Source organism: Eschrichtius robustus, chromosome 16, assembly GCF_028021215.1.
Source record: "Eschrichtius robustus isolate mEscRob2 chromosome 16, mEscRob2.pri, whole genome shotgun sequence".
NCBI classification, from domain to species: Eukaryota; Metazoa; Chordata; class Mammalia; order Artiodactyla; family Eschrichtiidae; genus Eschrichtius; species Eschrichtius robustus.
In genome coordinates, this window is record NC_090839.1 from 54,275,341 (window position 1) to 54,281,702 (window position 6,362).

Genomic DNA, 6,362 nt, shown 5'->3' on the forward strand with positions numbered 1-6,362 from the left:
TGACGTGTGTTTCCTCAATGATTAGTAATGTTGAGCATCTTTTCGTGTGCTTATTGGCCATTTATATGTCTTCTTTGGAGAAATATCTATTCAAATCCTTTGCCCATTTTTCAATCAGGTTGTTTGGGTTTTTTGTTGTTGAGTTTTAGGAGTTCTCTATATATTCTGGATATTAAATCCTTATCAGACACATGATTTGCAAATATTTTCTCCCATCCTGTGGGTTGTTTTTGTACTCTGTGGATAGTGTCTTTTGATGTACAAAATTGTTTAATTTTCATGAAGTCCAATTTGTCTAATTTTTCTTTTGTTACCTGTGCTTTTGGTGTCATAGCCAAGAAGTAATTGCCAAATCCAATGTTGTGAAGCTTTGTCCTCTGTTTTCTTCTAAGAGTTTTATTGGTTTAGGTCTTACATTTATCCATTGTGAGTTAATTTTTGTATATGGTATTAGGTAAGGATCCAACTTTATTCTTTTGTATGTGGATATCCAGTTTTCATAGCACCATTTGTTGAAAAGACTGTCATTTTCTGATTGAATGGTCATGGCACCCTTGTCAAAAATCATTTGACCATATACATGAGGGTTTATTTCTGGGCTCTCTATTCTATTTCATTGGTCTACATGTCTGTCTTTATGCTAATACCATACTCCTTTGATTACTGCCACTTTGTGGTAAATTTTGAAATTAAGAAGTGTGGGTCCTCTAGTTTTGTTCTTTTTTTTTTTTTTTTAATACAGCAGGTTCTTATTTAGTTTTGTTCTTTTTCAAGATTGTTTTGGCTATTTGGGGTGCCTTGAAATTCCATGTGAATTTTAAGTTGGGTTTTTATAGTTCTGCAAAAAAAAAATGTCATTGAGACTTTGATAGGGATTGCACTGAATCTGTAGCTAGCTTTCAGTAGTATTGACATTTTAACAATATTAAGTCTTCAAATTCATGAACATGGGATGTGTTTCCATTAACTTATGTCTTCTTTAATTCAGCAGTGTTTTGTAGTTTTCATTGTACAGGTCTTTTACCTCCTTGGTTAAGTTAATTCCTAAGCATTTTATTCTTTTTGATGCTATTGTGAATGGAATCGTTTTTGTGATGTCCTTTTCAGGTTGTTCATTGTTCATGTATAGAAATGAAGGTGAATTTTGTGTGTTGACTTTGTATCCTGCTACTTTGATGAATTCACTTATTAGTTCTAACAATTGTTTTGTGGAATCTTTAGGATTTTCTGCATAAAAAATCGTATCTGCAAACAGATGATTTTACTTCTTCCTTTCCAATTTGGCTGACTTTTCTGTGTGGCCTTTTATGGCCACATAATTTTCCACTGTATAACTTGGCCATAATAATTTTACCAATCTTCTTTGGATAAAAATTTCATTTTTTCCTCTTCAGTTTCTTTTTCTTACCTAATTGCTCTGGCTAGAACTTCCAGTACTATGTTGAATAGAAGTGGTGAAAACAGGCATCCTTACCTTGTTCCCAATGTTAGAAGAATCACTATCAGTCTTTCATCATTGAGTATGATGTTTGCTGTGGGTTTTTATTATGTGGAGATAGATTCCTTCTATTCCTAGCTTACTGAGCGTTCGTATAGTGAAAGGGTGTTCAATTTTGTCAAATGCTTTTTCTGTGTCAGTTGAGATGTTCATGTGGGTTTTTTCCTTCCTTTTGTTTATGTGGCATATTACATTGGTTGATTTTCCTATGTTGAACCATCCTTGTATTCCGTGAATAAATTCCATTTGGTTTTTGTTGAAGATTTTTGCATCAGTGTTCATAAGGGATATCTATATTTTTCTTTTCTTATAGTGTCTTTGTTTGGCTCTGGTATCAGTGTAATGCTGGCCTCATAGAATGGGTTGGGAAATGTTCTCTCCTTTTCAACTTTTCAGAAAATTTTGAGAAGGATTGGTATTACTTCTTTAAATGTTTGGTAGAATTCACTAGTGAATATATATATATATATTTTGCCTGCACCACATGGCATGTGGACTCTTAGGTCCTTGACCAGGGATCGAACCCACGCCCCCTGCATTGGAAGCACAGAGTCTTAACCACCGGACTGCCAGAGAAGTCCCTCTTTTCTAGTTTTAGTAATTTGAGTCGTCTTTTTCCTTAGTCCATCTAGCAAAAGATTCGTCAATTTTATTAATCTTTTTGAAGAACCAACTTTTGGTGTCATTGATTTTTCTCTATCATTTTTCTATTCTCTGTTTTATTTTTATTATTTCCTTCCTTATGCTAGGTTTGGGTTTAGTTTGTTCTTTTTTTTCTAGTTTCTTAAGTTGTAAAGTTAGGTTGTAGATTTGAGATCTTTCCCATTTTTTAATATAAGTACTTATAGCTATCAGTTTCCTCCCTTAGCACCACTTTCACTGTGTCCCATAAGTTTGGCATGTTGTGTTTTCATTTTTATTCATCTCTGAGTATTTTTAAATTTTCCTTGTGAATTCTTCCTTAATACATTAGTGATTTAAAAGTGTGTTGTTTGGGCTTCCCTGGTGGCGCAGTGGTTGGGAGTCCGCCTGCCAATGCGGGGGACATGGGTTCGGGCCCTTGTCCGGGAGGATCCCACGTGCCACGGAGCGACTGGGCCTGTGCACCACAGCTGCTGAGCCTGTGCTCTGGGGCCTGTGAGCCACAGCTGCTGAGCCCGTGCACCGTAATTACTGAAGCCCGAGTGCCTGGAGCCTGTGCTCTGTGACAGGAGAGGCCACCATGGTGAGAGGCCCATGCACTTCAGCGAAGAGTGACCCCTGCTTGCTGGAACTGGAGGGAGCCGGCGCTCCGCAGCAAGGACCCAACACAGCCAAAAATAAATAAAAATAAAATAAATTTTAAAAAAATAGTGTATTGTGTAATTTCTACAATTTCATGAATTTTCCAGTTTTCCTTCTGTTATTTATTTCTAACTTCATCCCACTGTGGTTAGAGAAGATACTTTGTATAATATCTATCTTTCAAAGTCTCTAAAGACTTAATTTGTAGCCTAACATATGGTCAGTTCTGTTAAAATCCCATGTTCAGTTGAAAAGAATATTCTCTTGTTGGGTAGAGTATTCTGTGTGTATCTGTTAGATCTAATTGTGTTAAGACTTTTATTTTGTTATTTGTCTTCTGTCTGGTTGTTCTATGCATTATTGTGAGTGGGTTAGTAGAGTATCCAACTATTATTTTGGAACTATTTCTCCCTTCAGTCCTGTCAGTTTTTGCTTCATATGTTTTAATGGTCTTTCATTAGGTATATAATGTTTATAATTGTTATATCTTCTTGCTGTTTTGAATCTTTTATTAATATAAAATGTCCTTCTTTGTCTCTTGTAACCTTTTTTGATTTTAAAGCCTTTTTTGTCTGATATCAGTATAGCTTCCCCTACTCTCTTTTGGTTACTATTGTCATGGAATGTATTTTTTAGTTTTTTTGGGTGGGGCCATGCTGCATGGCTTGTGGGATCTCAGTTCCCCAACTAAGGATTGAACCTGAGCCACAGCAGTGAAAGCCCGGAATCCTAACCACTAGGCCACCAGGGAACTCCCCATGGAATATCTTTTTTTGTCCTTTCATTGTCAACCTATTTGTGTCTTTGGATCTAAAGTTAGTCTCTCATAAATTTAGACATCATGTAGTTGGATCACATGGTTTTCTCCATTCTGCCAATCTCTGTCTTTTGATTAGAGAGTTTAACCCATTTACGTTTAAAGTAATTGCTGATAAGAAGGGACTTACTTCTGTCATTGTGCTATTTGTTTTTATTCTGCGTTATTACTTTCCCCCCTCATTTCTTGCATTACCGTCTTCTTTTGTATTTAGTTGATTTTTTGTATTGAAATGTTAAAATTCCTTTTTCATTTCCTTTTGTGTATATATTTTAGTTATTTTCTTTGTGGTTACCATGGGTTACATTTAATATGCTAAAGTTATAATACTCTAATTTAAATTTATACCAGCTTAACTTCAATAACAAACAAAAACTTTGCTCCTTTACAGCTCTGTCCCCACCCCTTTTGGTTGTTGATGTCACAGTATTACACCTTTATACATTGTGTGCCCCCCAAACATAAACTAATAGTTTTAAAAAATTCTTTAGTCTCTTATATTATGTAGAAAACAAAATTTGGAGTTACAAACCAAAGATATAGTAATATTAGCTTGTACACTAATAATTGGTTTTTTTCTCTAAATACATTAGTATCTTAAATCATGTAGAAAACAAAAGTGCAGTTATAAACCATTGTTACTAGCGTTTATAATTGCCCATGTGTTGACTTTTGTTGAGATCTTTATTTCTCCATATGACTTTGAGTTACTACTGTCTAGTGCTCAGGACTCCCCTGAGCATTTCTTGCAGGGAAGGTCATGGTCATGAACTCCCTCAGCTTTTGTTTATCTGGGAATGTCTTAATTTCTCCCTTAATTTTTTTTAATAAATTTATTTATTTTATTATTTTATTTTATCTATTTATTGTTTCTGGCTGCGTTGGGTCTTCGTTGCTGTGCGTGGGCTTTTCTCGTTGCGGCGAGTGGGGGCTACTCTTCTTTGCGGTTCGCAGGTTTCTCATTGTGGTGGCTTCTCTTGTTGAGGAGCATGGGCTCTAGGCGCACGGGCTTCAGTAGTTGTGGCACATGGGCTCAGTAGTTGTGGCTCGTGGGCTCTAGAGCGCAGGCTCAGTAGTTGTGGCTCACGGGCCTAGCTGCCCCGCGGCATGTGGGATCTTCCTGGACCAGGGATCGAACCCGTGTCCCCTGCACTGGCAGGCGGATTCTCAACCACTGCGCTACCAGGGAAGCCCCTCCCTTAATTTTGAAGGGCAGTTTTGCTGGATATAAGACTCTTCGTTGACAGGTTTTTTTCTTTGAGCTGTTTGAATATGTCAGCCTACTCTTTTCTGGCCTCCAAAGTTTCTGATGAGAAGTCTGTTGATAATCTTATTGAGGATCCCTTGTGTGTGATGATTTTCTTCTCTCTTGCTGATTTCAAGATTGTCTTTGTTTTTTGAAGGTTTGATTATAATGTGTCTAGGTGTGGGTCTTTTTGAATTAATCTTACTTGGAGTTTGTTGAGCTTCCTGTATGGTTTACAATGTATTTAAAAAAAATTTTTTTTTAAATTAATTAATTTTATTTATTTTTGGCTGCATTGGGTCTTCATTTCTGCGAGCGGGCTTTCTCTAGTTGTGGTGAGCAGGGGCTACTCTTTGTTGCAGTGCACAGGCGTCTCATTGCGGTGGCTTCTCTTGTTGCAGAGCCCGGGCTCTAGGCATGCAGGCTTCAGTAGTTGTGGCACGTGGGCTCAGTAGTTGCAGCATGCAGGCTCAGTAGTTGTGGCTCACGGGCTCTAGAGCGCAGGCTCAGTAGTTGTGGCACACGGGCTTAGTTGCTCCGTGGCATGTGGGATCTTCCCGGACCAGGGCTCGAACCCATGTCCCCTGCATTGGCAGGCAGATTTTTAACCACTGCGCCACCAGGGAAGCCCTACAATGTATTTTTATGTGGGAAAAAAAATCAATGTGCAGAGGAGAATTATGATAGGATACCTTTATGTTTTAAAAAGAAAATAGGATACTGTTTTTGTCTGGCTAGAGATTAGCTGGAAATATTTGACAGTGGGATTAAGGAATTGTTTCTTATTTTGTAAATTTTGATTGCTTAGATTTTGCTAACTAATGTGTATTGCTTCCCCTCATTTAAATAGATTGCTTATAGAATTATAAAAGTAAAACATTAAAATCATTTAAATAATACAAAAGTAAGTAAAGTATATACCTCACTTCCACTCCCCAGGGGTGACCTCTTCTAGTTGATGATTTTTTTTTTTTAAAGTAAGTGCTAGTGCAATAGGGCAAATGAAAGAAATAAAAGACATCAAGATTGGAAAAGGAAAGAATAAAACTGTCACTAGTCACAGTTGACATGACTGTATACTTTGAAAATCCAAAAGAATCTACAATAGAACTATTAGAACTAATACATGAACTTAACAAGGTTTCTGGACACAAGGTCAATACACAAAAAGATCAGTTATATTTCTACTTACTAGCAACACTCAAGTAAAAAGTAAAAATTTTAAATACCATTTAAAAAATCGAATAAATCTAGGGACTTCCCTGGTGGTCCAGTGGCTAAGACTCCACGCTCCCAATGCAGGGGGCCTGGTTTTAATCCCTGGTCAGGGAACTAGATCCCACATGCTGCAACTAAGAGTTCACATGCCGCAACTAAAGATCCCACATGCTGCAACAAAGATCCTGCGTGCTGCAACTAAGACCCAGCATAGCCAAATAAATAAATAAATATTAAAAAAAGAATAAATCTAGCAAAAAAATTTGCATGACCTCCACACTCAAAACTATAAAACAATA